Genomic DNA, 16,431 nt, shown 5'->3' on the forward strand with positions numbered 1-16,431 from the left:
GGCGGCGGCGGCGGCCAGAGAGATCGCAGCGGCTGGAGTGGCGGCTGGAGCACCCGGACCCCTGCCCACACCCCGGCGCCCGACGCGCACAGCCTCCGCGCGCGCACCCCGGACCTTCGCGTGTCGCTGGCTTGAGGAGGGTGAGAGGAGTCGGGGGGACGTGGGACTGGGGCGGCCGAGATCGAGCCGTCGGCTCCCCTTGGGGGACTGGCGGGGGCGGCGGGGACGCGCGCCGCGGCTCCTGGCCGGGGTCCATCCAGCTGTGTGGATGTGTTGGTCCTCGGCGCGAGCGAACCGGCCCTCGGAGCCGCATCCCCGGGCTCCGCGCGGCGCGGGGCGGGCCGGGGCGGCCTGGCTGTCTCTCCGCGGTCACCGGCCTTGGGCAGATTCTGGCCGCGACATCCCTGCCCAGCTCCGCAGCTTCAGCTCAGCTTGCGCCCTATGTGTGCAGTTTCGGGAGCTTTCTGGGTCCCGCAGGCAGTGATCCTCCGGGAGTGATCTTCTGCAAGTGGAGCGGGCTCCCGACCCCTTGCTCGGTCCCAGTGGGCCCGGCAGGTAAAGTGCCGCGTCCTCCCCCACCACGTGCCCCCGGCGCTGTCTCCTTGTCCGCCGGCACTGCCTGCTGTTTTTGAGAGAAATCATTCCCTGTCTGTCCCAGTGGGAGGCTGGGGAGTGAGATGTGATTTAACTACCCGTCGTCTGCCCCCTCCCTCCAAACTAGTTTTTCGCGATTCTGTCCGAGGTCGGATGTTGGGAGTTGTGCAGCTAGAGCTGAACTTGGAATGAGTGATGGAATCACCTCTCGAGACCTCCCTTGACTATATACTCTTTAAAAACGCCAGCCATTCCAGCTGTTTGTAAACTGTGAAACGCTCTACAAATGCTAAAATATATATATATATATTTATTATTAATGGCTTTTGTAAAGAAAATAGCCAAGTTCAGAATCGTTGATGGCTTCAAGGTCTTCACTTCATATTTATTTAAGGTCCAGAATGTGAACAAAGAGTTGGAAAGCGGGGTGGGGGGAAGAGAGAGAGAGAGGACAGAAGGAGAACAAGATAAAAATAGCATAAGGCTATGTCCTAACAAAATGTCTGTCCTTGGGTAGGAGGCAGGTAGAGAAAAGAAATAAGCCATAATAAGAAAGAAATCAGTTCCATGAGCGAAGCAACTGGAGCATCATTCACCAGCTAAATTTTGTTAATGAATTCATGTGTGGGCCCACGGGTCTTCGAGTCACAGCATAACTATGTGTTGGGTAGCATGATTAAGTCAACTTAAGTATTTATACCATCTTAGTCATCCGTCAGTCATTGAATGAATTGCATTACTTTCCCCCTGATAATCCTTTTAACAGGTTAAATTTCTGCCCTAAGAAAATGCAGAATACACATAAGTCTGAAATTCTTTTCAGTTTTGAAGTCCAGTAGGGTGGAAAAGTGAATAATGAATTAAATTGAGGGACAAGGTTTGTTTTGTTTTTTTGAGGAGGTATATTTAGTAATAAGGCTTGCCAAGTGGCTCAGTGGTAAAGAGCCCACCTGCCAATGCAGGAGAGGCAGAAAAGTCAGGTTCGATCCCTGAGTGGGGAAGATCTCCTGGAGGAGGGCATGGCAACCCACTCCAGTGTTCCTCCCTGAAGAATCCCATGAAGTGAGGAGCCTGGCAGGACTACATGGAGTCCCAAAGAGTCTGACAGGACTGAGCACACACACATACCAGTATAAATAAACTTTCATTATTTAATGTAGTTAATTAAGATTCTCACAGCTATTAGCCTCCTATTTTTAAAAATATTTTGTATTTTAACTGGAATATTTTAAAGAAAAATGTGGGCAATTCTGTATTTTATCTGCAGTGATTCCCTTAAAGAGCCCAAAGTAAAAACCACAAGATTCTTTAAAATCCAGTTTACCTTAAAACAGTATTGATGTAATTCCATTTTCATGAAAGAGTCACACTTTTAAATCCATTTTAAACTGAAATGTAGAGAATAGCAATTTTTCCTGCTCACCTGAAAATGGAATCTTGCTGTTTTTGAAAATTTGATATGTAAGACTGATCATTGTCAAAATGTATGTCATCTTGAGATGACTATATTTAGCATCAACAAAGGAATGCATTATCTAGGTTTTTGAACAGTATTTTTCCCCTGAAATTACATTTGAGGTATTTGGGTTAGAGTTTCACTTGTGAACAGAATAAAAACTGGGTATGTATATTTGGGTGAGATTAATTGGCAATTTAAGAGCTTCCCTGGTGGCTCAGCAGTAAAGAATCTGCCTGTAGCACAGGAGAGGTGAGAGATATGGATTTGATCCCTGGATGGAGAAGATCCCTTGGAGTAGAAAATGGCAACCCACTCCAGTATTCTTGCCTGGAAAATTTCATGGACAAAGGAGCCTGGTGGGCTACATACAGTCCATGGGGTTGCAAAGAGTCGGACGTGACTGAGAACATGCACACACAATTGGGAATTTAGATTGCTTAGAACCCAAGTGGCCTGAAATGAGATACTATTTCATTTAGGGGGGAAGAACCCCTACTGTTACCTTTGAAACTCATTAAGGGAAATAAGGGCTTCCCCCGTGGCTCAGCTGGTAAACAATCCGCCCGCAATGCGGAAGACGTGGGTTCGACCCCTGGGTCAGGAAGATCCCCTGGAGAAGGGAAGGGCTACCCACTCCAGTATTCTGGCCTGGATAATTCCATGGACTGTATAGTCCATGGGGTCCCAAAGAATAGAACTCAACTGAGCAACTTTCACTTTCACACTGGTGGCTCAACACTAAAGAATCCTCCTGCAGTACAGGAGACACAAGAGATGTAGGTTTGATCCCTAGGTGGGGAAGATCCCCTAGAGAAGGAAATGGCAACCCACTCCAGTATTCTTACCTGGAAAATTTCATGGACAGAGGAGCCTGGCAGGCTACAGTCCATTGGGTCACAAAGAGTCAGACACAACTGAGCATGCGTGCACACACACACACACATGCAAAAGCAAATAAAAATATTAAGTAAAAATACATGCCTAAAAGAAAGAAAACAATGTATTACAGTAAATGTAGAAAAGTATGTAACAGATGGGCAGATATCTGGATATTTTTATATAAAAGAGGACTCTGTGCATTTTATGTTATGCTGGCCAGACACACAAAACATCTTAGTAGTTGGCTTTATAATTAAGAGGGAAAATGACCTATACCATTCTTAGTAATTTCACATATTTCTGTTCTTATTTAAACTGTGGTCTACATCACCTGTATGGTTTCTTTTATGTTCTCTTCCTTCTGGTTTTATCATTTATCAAGATTACATATTTATACACACTTGGAGTTGTTATATTTTCTTCATCTATTTAAATACTCAGTGCATGGTTTGGCTTGACTGTAATAGTATGGGTCTTCCCAGATGGCTCAGCAGGTAAAAAATCCACCTGCAATGCAGGAAATACAGGAGACGCAGGTTCAATCCCTGGGTCGGGACGATCCCCTGGAGGAGGAAATGGCAATCCACTCTAGTTTTCTTGCCTGAAAAATCCCATGCATGGAGGAACCTGCAGGGCTACAGTCCAAAGTGTCGCAAAGAGTCACATATGACTGAGCACATCCTTCACATTGCATGGTAATATACTTTCAATATGGTAGGATGGATGAATTTTTACCCAGAAATCCAGCTATTTAACTTTCAGTCAAGTTTGTTTTTTATTAGAAAATTAATACAACTATGTTATAGTTGTGGTTAAAAATTGGGGGGAACCGAAAAAGGGGCTCTCATCATCTGACATGTAAACTGTTAGTACTTTGATATAGTTCCCTCTTTCTCCACAAATAGGACTTTTTCCCCTCAGAATGCCATATCTCAGTGAAAGTACCTATGTGAAAACATTGATGCAGTATCTGCCATCTAGTAAGTATTCAATAGTTGGTTATTTTTCTCCCCCTCCTTTTTTTTTTTTTTTTTTTTGTCATCTCTTCCTTTTTGTTCTCTGATTAGAAGACAGTCTGGGATCCATCCCTTGGCCAGGTTTTGAGGTTGGTGAAAAAATTTTTTGTCTTGATACAGGCAGTTTGATTTTAGATTATATGGGCTTCTGTTAGAAGTGTAAACCAACAGAGTTATCACCATTCAGCCCCTTACACAAACCCTGGGATTTACTGTCCTGATTCCTAGTCTGATGTTGCTACACGCTGCAAGGCAGTAGAGGAGGCGGGCAATGTCTCTACAAGGCTGGTTGGCAAGAGCCTCCCTGCTCAAACCTGGACCCTGGGTCTGGTTTTGAAGGGATGACCCTATCAGCACACTTAACAAGATGGATGAATTGAAATGCTGCTACTTTGGAAATCCAGGCATGTGATTAACAGAATGGACATTTAGGCTTTAATGACTTAAGTAGATACTTGAGAAACCATAACTTCTTGATGCCTGGACTCATTTGAGGTTGGTGAAATTTGACTTCGCCTTTCTTTCTGGCCCTCCTTCCTGCCATTTCCTTCCTTTTCACTCTGCCTCCCTCTTTCTAGCCAAAACAAGCCCCCACCCCTGTCTCTTTGTATTTTCTTAGTGCTGCTTGTTTATTTAGATCAGGGTCTACAATTTGGGAGCCAAAAAGCCACGTTTAGCCACAGGCATATTTCAAAATTGTACATTTTATATTGAAATATGGATTTTCAGCCTCTCTTGAAAAATTGAAAGGTCTTAGCAAAACTGGTCCACATTTCTGCATAGCAGGGATACTCTAAAACTAAGTAGTGACTCCCTTCTCAGACAGGGCACACAACACACTCTCCTCTTAACACAGTCTCTACCATCCCCTGTTGTTTGATAACTAGTCATCACTGATATACATTATTTGTCAATTATATTGCATAACATTAACTTACATTACCTGACCATAGACACTTGAATATGCAGGGCCCTGATCTAAGTTTAGGGTAAGTCTGAAGCCATGATATGCTGGACTTGGAACCAGGAAGCTGAACTTTAAATGCTATAGATATATTTTGATTCACATCCTTCTCTCAAATAATGTAATCATGGAGCTGGGAAGGAGAGGTTAACTGTCATTGACACACTGTAATTGCTAGTGTCAGTTGAACTGAAAGGAACCATGTTTTGAGAACTAAAACAAAATATTTTAACTGATGGGATTTTAGAAAGTATAGGGGAGATACTTCTGGGAAAGAATTCTTTCCTAGGAACTCTTAAATAATCCTACGTCTTCCCCATCTTAGAAGTCTTCAGGAGAGTTTTAGCAACCCTTACACATTGGTCATAAAGTGCAGTTTACTGCTATTCTTCTACTTAACCGCCCTACCCACTTGTTTGGAGCCAGAGGCCTGGGTCTTTCCATTCCCAGTTATGTCCCTCACTGAAAGGCCATCTTCCACTTGAAGAGGGTTGAGGAATTCCAGTGTGCTCCAGAAATCACCACATCCATTTGCTTGGGAATCCCACATCTGGTTTTTCACGATATCTAGTTTAATGTAAACTGACTCCATTTAATTTTATTCTCTACAATTTTGTTTGTTTGTTCACTCATTCATTCATGCATCCTCATCATCAGCTTTCCTTTTAGAGATATCATACAAAAGTTTCATTTGGGCTCATTTTGGATCAGACAGTTTTCTGGTATCTCTTAGTTATTCACCCACTAGCTCAAACGTGAACTGACTTTGTACTGTGTCCTAGTTGCTAGGTGAGACACTAAAGATAAAAAATGGAGTAGAGCACAGGTTTTCCCTTCAGGGACTCAGAGTATGGTGAATGCTCTTTGAAAAATATTCCACACAGTCATACGAGTGCAAAGTATTATATATTAATATGGAAGAATGACGAGGCAGGTTGAAAATAAGATTGTTGGTGTGACTGCAACCAGAGATTATCATTCTAAGTCAGAAAGAGACAGACAAATGTCATATGATATCACTTATATGTGGAATCTAAAATATGGCACAAATGAACCTATCTACAAAACAGGAATGGATTCACAGACATAGAAACAGACTTGTGGTTGCCAAGGCAGAGGTGGGTAGGGAGAGGGAAGGACTGGGAGCTTGGAGTTGGTAGACGCGAACTATTACATTTAGAATGGATAAACAGCAAGGTCCTAATGTACAGCACAGGGAACTGTGCTGAATATCCTATGATAAATCACAATGGGAAAGAATATTTAAAAATGTGTAAATGTGTGTAAGTGAGTCACTATGCTATACAGCAGAGATTGGCACAACACTGTAAATCAACTGTACTTCAACTAAAAAACTAAATTAAAAACTAAAAAACAAAATGAAAGAAACAGCCAAAGGAAAAAAAAAAAAAGATTGTTGATTATCAGAGAGGAATTATGTACTGGTAGGAGGAAAAAACTCACTATTTTAAGTAGGTAAAATAGGATCCAGTTTCATATTTTTGAACTGAATGAGGTTTATAATGTTTAATAATATAATTTTCAAAGTAGAAGGTTACAACCTTCATTAAATGTAATAAGGTTACATAAGTTTATATTTCTTGTACAAGTAGAAAATGATAAAAATTTAGGCTCACATTTTATGAAGCTGAAAACAATGTTGTTTGTTCTATAAAGAGGTGGGTTTTAACATTTACTTCTAGTATATAGGTAAGTGTTCTGTCTATAACCTTCCTAAAAGTTGAGACAAAGAATTTACTTGAGTTTAATGAAATGCAGATTTAAAGCTGTCACTTTCTTGTCAAGTCTGTTCTCCTTGAGAAAGGAGATAATACTTTCACACGATGAAACAGTTATTGTAAATGATAGAGAGTTATGATTTAAAATTCTTAAGTCTTGCGTTATTTGCTATCTTGAAATATTTTAATTGCACATATAAAAATCAAATAAAGTAACTAAATTTAGAACATTTAGAGGTCAAACAGAGGTCCAGTGAAATTTTAGAATGGGAACATTAGCATGCATATTTTAAGATAATCTGTTATACTTAATATTATATTCTACTTTGAGACTTTCATATTATTTCAAAGTTTGAGTTCTATACCTTAGTATTCAACCTGTAAGTTACTTTATAACAGCCCCAAAGTATATTTTTGAAACACCTTTTATTAAGCTATTAAGTCATTTTAAAAAACTTCCTGAAGTCTACCTCATTAATTGCTATGCCAGTTGATACCAACATTAGTATATTTGTTTATGTATTCATGTATATGGGCTTTCCTGGTGGCTCAGAGGTAAAGAATCTGCTTGCAGTGCAGGCTACAGTCCATAGGGTCACAAAGAGTCAGACAGGACTGAGCAACTAAGCACATCAGTTCAGTTCAGTCACTCAGTCGTGTCCGACTCTTTGCGACCCCATGAATCGCAGTACGCCAGGCCTCCCTGTCCATCACCAGCTCCCGGAGTTCACTCAGACTCATGTCCATCAAGTCAGTGATGCCATCCAGCCATCTCATCCTCTGTCGTCCCCTTCTCCTCCTGCCCCCAATCCCTCCCAGCATCAGTCTTTTCCAATGAGTCAACTCTTCACATGAGGTGGCCAAAGTACTGGAGTTTCAACTTCAGCATCAGTCCTTCCAATGAACACCCAGGGCTGATCTCCTTTAGGAAGGACTGGTTGGATCTCCTTGCAGTCCAAGGGACTCTCAAGAGTCTTCTCCAACACCACAGTTCAAAAGCATCAATTCTTCTGTGCTCAGCTTTCTTCACATCCATACATGACCACTGGAAAAACCATAGCCTTGACTAGACAGACCTTTGTTGGCAAAGTAATGTCTCTGCTTTTGAATATGCTATCTAGGTTGGTCATAACTTTCCTTCCAAGGAATAAGCGTCTTTTAATTTTACATATATACAATTCATGTATATGTATTTCAAGTACTTTTAGATAAAAATGTAGAATGGTAGAGTGAAATAAGTAGTTGACTAGAAGTCAAGAAACTTGGAGTCTAGTTCCTTGTTCTGCTGCTGAACAGTTTACAACCTTGGATTAGTCACGGAATCATTTTGAGCCTCCTGTTTTTTCTTATGATAAATGAATGGCTTTGACTAATTGGTCTTTAATGTCTTTGTGAATAAGCTCTAAAAATTCATAATTCTTAGTACATGTATAACAAGACCCCTAATGTAATTCTGACAGGTAGTAAAACCTGTTCAAAGCTGAACTCATTTTTTTTACCCGTTAAACATGCTTCTAATGGTAACCCTGTTCATCCATTCACTCAAAATAAAAACCTTGAACCAATTCCTTCCTTCCTCTCCTCACCTCTACCCTCCAAATCTAATTGGTCAAAATTTTTGCAATAATGCTCCCAAGACAGCCCCCTTCCCTGGAGGAAGGGACTTTGTCTTTTTGTTCACTTTCATTTCTTCACAGCCTAGGATCATCTCTGGCATATAGTTGGAGCTTAATAAATACTTCTTAAATAAATGAATAAATGGGTTACCACGTCTTGTCAATCCTATTTCTAAAATATCTTTTATGACTTGTCATTCCTAATGCTACCATCTTAATTCAGGCCCTTATCTTTTCTTGCCAAGATCATTGTACTTGTCTTTCTCCCTGTAGTCTTCCCTCATTTTACTCCAATTTTCTGCACTGCTATCAGTCTCTTTTTCTTTTCTATAATACATGTATCATTAAGTTACATGTTTGCTTTAAAAATCCTTTGCTGGCTCCCATTGACTGTAGGATCAAGTCTAAACTTTTTCTTAGTCTGGCATTTGGGAATCTTTCCATTCTGTGTCCAGTCTGTCTTTCTAGTTTTACCATACATTCTCTGGACAACTCATAGCTCCCCAAATTTTCAGTGGGCTGTCAGGCTTGGATGTTTTTGTTCATGTTGCTCCTTTTGCCTAGATGTCCTTACTCTCCTTTCTACTTTGTGAAATCCTCTTATCCTTCAGTATCTACATCAAATGTCACCATTTATCTCTGTGTAATCTGCCTTAAACCCCACCTCCTCCTTAACCCCACCATGATCTTTTCCATGACTTTTCCATATTTCTATAGCTCTGTACATATCCTGCTATTATGTACGCTTACTACTTTGTATTATCATTAGTTGTGGTCCCATCTATTTTTCCCAACAAAGCTAATTGATTTCAAAGGCTGTCACATATATTTTGTATACCATCACCAAGGCATAATTCCTGGTACATAGTAGGTTTCCCTCACAAAAATACTATGTTATAAATACAGGTCTAATCTGTCAAGTTTGAAAAAAATGCATTTTTGATAGATCATAGACAGGCTATAGTAAGACTGCATACAATATTCCCTCAGAACCCTATGCTGGATACTTAGTTGTCTTCATTTAACATCAGCACTTAATATGCTGGATTGGCATTCTTAAATCCCTTCTGTGTACTGTTCTTGGTCAGTCAGTCATGTCCAACTCTTTGCAACCCCATCGACTGTAGCCTGCCAGGCTCCTCTTGTCCATGAAATTCTTCAGGCAAGAATACCATAGTGGGTTGCCATTTTCCTTTTCCAGGGGAGCTTCCCAACCCAGGGATCAAACCCAGGATTGAACCTGAGTCTCTTGTGTCTCCTACATTGGCAGGCAGATCCCTAACCATTAGTGCCACCTGGAATTAAATCCCTTTATTATTCATCGTCCCTTTATTATGACCAAACTTGTTGATGAATCACATGTTCAACCTTATCCTTAGGTCATTGTTTTCTCTTAATTTTCGTAACAATTCATCTGGCTTGCCTGAGATCTCAGACATTTAGAAAAGTACAGTGGGGCCTAATTGTTGTGCTGCTGTTACTCCTTTAAGGTGGCTAAAGACCTGACATCTGCCTGCTCAGATAAGAAAAGTCACTTAATACTAGATTAAGAAAAGTCTGTGAGATTCCAGATATAAAATCCCTTGGTATTTAGGTTACTGAGTGTAAGAATTAAGTTGTTAAACTAATCCTTATTTAGTATTCTAGAATACAGACAGGGAGTGCCCACTCAAACTACTTTCTTTTTTGAATTAAAACTGGTGTGATTTGATAGAATATTTTTCCTATAATTCAACAAGTCTCAGAATATGGTTTTAGAATCCTTAGAAGTCCCCAAGACCCTTCAAGGACCCATAGGCCTTTCTTTTATAACTACATATCTGTATGAGGCCATACTTTCTTTACATACTTCAATCAAAACAACATATCACAATAGTTTGAATACAGAAGTAGATATGAGAATATAGCTATCTTTTTTTAAAGCCAGATATTAAAGAGATGTGCAAACATGTAAAACAATGTCATTCTCCTAAGTATTTTTATTTTGGAAAATACATTTTTTTTCATAAAATGTGTTTATGTTGATGTATAGGAGGTTTGTTATTATTTCCCATGACAAGTATATATTTGAAAATTCTCTTCTAATTTTTAATACATTGATATCTGTAGATACAATCTATATAAACAAAAGCCTTCTGAGCTCCTCAATAGCAGGCCTGTACGTTGGGCCCTTTTATATTTTCTTGGTGATTGTCTGTCATCCCATGTGGTCTATGAGTTCCCTGAAAATAAATATTTTATTCTACGTTCATCTTTGTATATGTAGTGCCTTATACTGTCTAGCACATTGTAGAAAGATGTTTAATAAATGTTTTTGAATTAATTAATAAGTACATATTTATTCATTTTAGCTAATTTTTCATTTCCCAATTATTTCTGACTCTATCATACTTATCACCTCTAAGTTTATGAAATAACATGCAAACCACCTAATATATAGCAGATAATAGGGATTCAGTTGTTAGTTTCCACTCTTCTCCTTTATATAATGTAGAGAAACCAGGTCTTTCCTCTAATTTATTATAACTTTTTAAAAATTCTTACATTTTGTTGATATACGTAACTTCATTTTATTAATGACTTCCTCAAATGAGAACTCACCAGTTTTCTTTGAGTGGTTACTTTAAAGTCTTCCCAAGAAAGAATCAAAGGCCAGAATTATAGGGTTTGATTCTGGGCATAATTCTGAGGTGTTAGGAGGATGCACTGCATGGTGCCTAGAATGTGGCGAGTGTAGCTGGAGGAGGATTTAGAGCATCTATAAAGTATTGTGCATTATGCTGAAATAGATATTGGACAAAGTAAATGAAATAGATTGTATTGTTGAAGACAATGGAAAAAGCGAATACTTGTTGAAGCTTAGTGGTGGGTATATGAGGTTTGATTATATTAGTTGCTTTCACTATATTCCTGAAATAATAAAAAGTTAAATAAAGAAGATAGATTAGACTAATATATCTGATATGTTTAATATAAAATTTTTGATTTATGTCAGATGCATCTAGAAACCAGAAAATCTACATATATCTAGAAAAATCTAAGCACATTTTGAGATGTCAGAGACTGAAAGCAAAAAAGTCCATTCTTAGCGTGAAATGCAGAAAACCACCATTGTTAGTTTGGGAAAATACTTCACTGGTAAGGAAGTGGCTTAAGAATTTTCTTGGAGGGAATTCGCTGCAGTCCAGTGGGTAGGACTCGGAGCTTCCACTGCAGTAGGCACGGGTTCCATCCCTGGTGGGGAACTAAGGTACTATATGCACTACAGGGAGAAAAAAAATCTCTCAGAGGTAGAAATAGTCACTGAATATATTTGTCAAGGTGGGAGGTTGAAGGAATGGGAGAAGACAAGGTAAGTCAGAGAGGCTAGGAGAACCTGCAAAAGGGCCTAATAAGCCCAGGTAAGAATTTTAGTTCTGGGCTTATGTAGTTAACATCCGCAGAGCTGGAGTCATAGACTAGAGTTAAAGAGCACAGAGTGGTAGAGAAGGTAGTAGCCAAGTTGATGAAGGTAGAAAGAATGGCAAGCTGTTACATTATTAGAAATCAAAATAACTGGGGCTGGAAGTTACTCTGAATTTTTTTTTTGACTGCACAGCATATAGGATCCTAGTTCCCCCACGAGGGATCGAACCCGAGCCCCGAGCCACCTGCATTGGCAGCACAGTCTTAACCACTAGACTGTCAAGGATGTCCCATTCTGGAGCTTTTGAAACTTTATTTTACAACATGTAACCTGTACTTTAAAATCATTATTCTGATTATATGTGCCAGTTAAGAACTTTGAAGAAATTGTGTTTAATAAGTTTTCCTATAGCAACCAAGGTAACTTTGTGTCCTTAAACTTTGTTTAAGTTTATTGATCATAATGATAATGATCCACATGAATAATAAATATATATGAATATTTCTAGTAAGGATTATTATGTGAAGTTGAAGGAGGGCCTGGGAACTCTCTGCTATACAGCAACAAATATAGCAGCAAATTCCACATAAGTTTATAGACAAGTAGGTGAAACTCATCTATATGTTAACTAATAATATATGTAGAAAGCATGAAAGTGGGAGATGATAAAATGATCAAAGATTGAATGGATATTTGAAATTTGAGAATATATTTCCAAAAGATTAATTTGAAGGAAACCAGAATTGAAAGAGACATGTGTACCCCAGTGTTCATCGCAGCACTGTTTATAATAGCCAGGACATGGAAGCAACCTAGATGTCCATCAGCAGATGAATGGATAAGAAAGCTGTGGTACATATACACAGTGGAGTATTACGCAGCCATTAAAAAGAATACATTTGAATCAGTTCTAATGAGGTGGATGAAACTGGAGCCTATTATACAGAGTGAAGTAAGCCACAAAGAAAAACACGAATACAGTATACTAACGCATATATATGGAATTTAGAAAGATGGTAACAATAACCCTGTGTACAAGACAGCAAAAGAGACACTGATGTGGGAGAGGGAGAGGGTGAGATGATTTGGGAGAATGGCATTGAAATATGTATAATATCATATATGAAATGAGTCACCAGTCCAGGTTCGATGCACGATACTGGATGCTTGGGGCTGGTGCACTGGGACGACCCAGAGGGATGGTATGGGGAGGGAGGAGGGAGGAGGGTTCAGGATGGGGAACAAGTGTATGCCTGTGGCAGATTCATTTCAATATATGGCAGAACCAATACAATATTGTAGAGTTTAAAAATAAAATAAAAATTTAAAAAAAAACCAAAAGATTAATTTGAAAATCTTTTGGAAATATTCAACAGCAGATTTTAAAATGTAGTATAGACAGTTTATTAAGGGAATTAAAAATTGAGTCAAAGGAATGGGATCTTTTAGAGTTCTTTGCTTTGATGGTTACTACATGGATATTGAAAACCTTTTCATGATGGCTTTGGGGATTTATTTTAAATTATAGTTTATTAATTAGCAGGCATGGAGCTAGGCACTAGGAAGGAATCAATCCTCTGTGTTGTAGAAAAGGAACATAAAGTTTACCAAATATGCAGATGAAGGTCCAGGTGGAAGTAAGAGAAGAGCAAAATGTGGACTGAGAATGGAAGTCCCCGACCTTAGGCCTCTAGTGGGAAGGTTGGGGTATGGTGTCTGCTGTCTTCAATTCTGTATCAGGTGTGGTTGATGTTAGAATCTTACCTGAGTCTACAGATAGCATAGTGGGCTGGACCATTAAAAATCCTGTTCCAAGGCTTTTGTTCAGAGTTTTGGCCAGGAGACTATTAATAACATGAGAATAGGGAGAGTGTCTGTCTATTCAGTGCTGCATTTCTCAACATCTGGCAGAGTGCCTGGCACATAAGAGTTGCTTAATAAATATTTGTGTGATGAATGGTGTGTTCTATTTATATTGTAGTCCCACATAATGTTAACCATAATGAGAGTCACACAATATATCCCAGCATATAAAGTGCTTCCTCTGTAAGTTGGCAGGATTTACTTATTCAGTAAACAATTATTATATAAGTCTTCTATATATCTGCTGCTGCTGCTAAGTTGCTTTAGTCGTGTCCGACTCTGTGCGACTCCATAGACGGCAGCCCACCAGGCTCCCCCATCCCTGGGATTCTCCAGGCAAGAGTACTGGAGTGGGTTGCCATTTCCTTCTCCAATGCATGAAAGTGAAAAGTGAAAGTGAGGTTGCTCAGTCGTGTCCGACTCTTCACGACCCCATGGACTGCAGCCTACCAGTCTCCTCCGTCCATGGGATTTTCCAGGCAAGAGTACTGGAGTGGGGTGCCATCGCCTTCTCCGTTCTATATATCAGCACATGCTAAATACTGTGGATACAATGGTATATAAAATACAGTCTATGCTCTCAAAGACCTCACTTTCTGGTAGAGGAGGTGGTCAAGAAAGTGCTTTATTACCACATATTATGGTTGCTGTGTTTGTTCAATTGCTAAGTCATGTCCAGCTCTTTATGATCCCATGGACTGCAGCCCACCATGCTTCTCTGTCCTTCACCATCTCCCAGAATTTGCTCAAACTCAAGCCATTGAGTTGGTGATGCCATCCAACCATCTCATCCTCTACTACTGCCTGGAAAGCTCAAGTCATGTCTGACTTTGCAACTCCTCTCTCCTCTGTCCATGGGGTTGGCCCGGCAAGAATACTGGAGTGGGATGCCATTTCCTCTTCCAGGGAATCTTCTTGACCCAGGGACTGAACCCACATTTCTTATGTCTCCCGCATTGGCAGGCAGGTTCTGTACTACTAGCACCACCTGGGAAGCCCTTATACTGTGGTGAATGCCATAATTAGGGTAAGCATGGGAGTGCTGTTTTAACACACACTAGTGGAGAAGGCAATGGCACCCCACTCCAGTACTTTTGCCTAGAAAATCCCATGGATGGAGGAGCCTGGTGGGCCACAGTCCATGGGGTCACTAGAGTCGGACACGACTGAGCGACTTCACTTTCACTTTTCACTTTCATGCGTTGGAGAAGGAAATAGCAACCCACTCCAGTGTTCTTGCCTGGAGAATCCCAGGGACAGGAAGCCTGGTGGGCTGCCATCTATGGGACTGCACACAGTCGGACACGACTGAAGCAACTTAGCAGCAGCAGCAGCAGCAGAGAAGCACCTAACCCAGTCTCATGAGTCAAGGAAGGCTTCCTGGAGAAAAATGACAGTTTCAGAACTAAAGAATTAGTAGGAGTTAGCTAAGAGAATGAGTAGAATATCAAGCTGAGGGAGCTAGCTGTGTAAAGGCTCAGGTGGGCCAGTATTTCAGGACATGTGATAGAGTGGGAGGGAAGTATGGAGAAAGATGAAACCAGAGAGGTAAACAACCAAAGTGTATTAACTCATTGAAATAAAATGCATGTTGATGTATGGCAAAACCAATACAATATGGTAAAGTTAAAATAATAATAATAATAAAGTGTAGAGTGAGAAGAAAAGGGCAAAGACTGAAACATGGGGGCAAACAACACTGAAGAAGTGTAGAGAGGCAAAGAAACCCTCCAAAGAGAAGGAATGGTTAGAGACATGAAGGAACAGGGAGAGAAATGGTATCATGAGCCAAGTGAGAAGGATTTCAGAATAGAGAAGTGATAGAGTGTCAGATGCAGCAGTGAAGTTCAGAAGGTAGAAACTGTCCATTTTATGGACAGTTTCCCTTAAGGCTCAGCTGGTAAAGAACCTGCATGCCATTGTAGGAGACGTAAGAGATGAGGTTGGATCCCTGGGTTGGAAAGATCCCCTGGAGGAGAGCAAGGCAACAGACTCCAGTGTTCTTGCCTGGAGAATCCACATGGACAGAGGAGCCTGGCGGGCTACAGTCCACAGTGTTGCAAAGAATTAGACACGACTGAAGCGACTTAGCATACATGCATAAAGAGAAAAGGGCTTCCCTGATAGTTCAGTTGGTAAAGAACCCACCTGCAATGCAGGAGACTTAGGTTCAGTTCCTGGGTTGGGAAAATCCCCTGGAGAAGGGATAGGCTACCCACTCCAGTAATCTTGGACTTCTCTTATGGCTCAGTTGGTAAAGAATCTGCCTGCAGTGCAGGAGACCTGGGTTTGATCCCTGGGTTGGGAAGATCCCCTGGAGAAGGGAAAGGCTACCTACTCCAGTATTCTGGCCTGGAGAATTCCATGGACTGTATAGTCCATGGGGTCAAAAAGAGTCGGACACGACTGAGTGACTTTCACTTCACTTCATAAACAGAAAAACATTATTATGCCTAATTTACATGTAAAATGGAAGTTCACAGAATTTAACTGGCTTTCCCGGGGCCATACATCTAATAAATGACCTCATCAAAGTTTTCAGGCTCTAATTCCAGTATTTCTTCCACCATCGTTGTCTTTTGTTTTTGCTTTTCTGGCCACACACACTGCACAGCTTATGTAATGTTAGTTCCCCAACCAGAGATCAAACTTAAGCCCCTGGCAGTAAAAGTGCTGAGTCCTAACCACTGGACTACCAGGGAATTCCATCTTTGTTGCCATGTGTTTGAAAAATCAACAATTAAGTGAGATATTATCATTAAGATATATTTATAATTCTGAATTCTACCAAGGTCCTTAAGCATCAAAAGTTCTAGGAGAAAATTTTGAAAGATTTCATATTATATTTGTATGAAACTTTTGTCCAATTAAAAAAATACACAAATCTGTAAGCTT

General features: G+C 40.3%; 1 protein-coding gene across 6 annotated transcripts in view; it reads left to right on the forward strand.

Moving 5' to 3' along the window:
- NEXN (nexilin F-actin binding protein) overlaps positions 1–16,431 on the forward strand; it is a 56,361-nt gene continuing 39,930 nt past the window's right edge. For all 6 annotated transcript variants that reach the window (XM_086390725.1, XM_086390727.1, XM_086390728.1 and 3 more), the window contains exon 1: positions 1–140. The gene's annotated coding sequence lies outside the window, so the exon portion shown is untranslated. The remainder of the gene's footprint in view (positions 141–16,431) is intronic.

This window comes from Bos grunniens, chromosome 3, assembly GCF_055505025.1.
Source record: "Bos grunniens cultivar Pamir isolate PY7600 chromosome 3, Bosgru_T2T1.0, whole genome shotgun sequence".
In the NCBI taxonomy this organism is placed as follows: domain Eukaryota; kingdom Metazoa; phylum Chordata; class Mammalia; order Artiodactyla; family Bovidae; genus Bos; species Bos grunniens.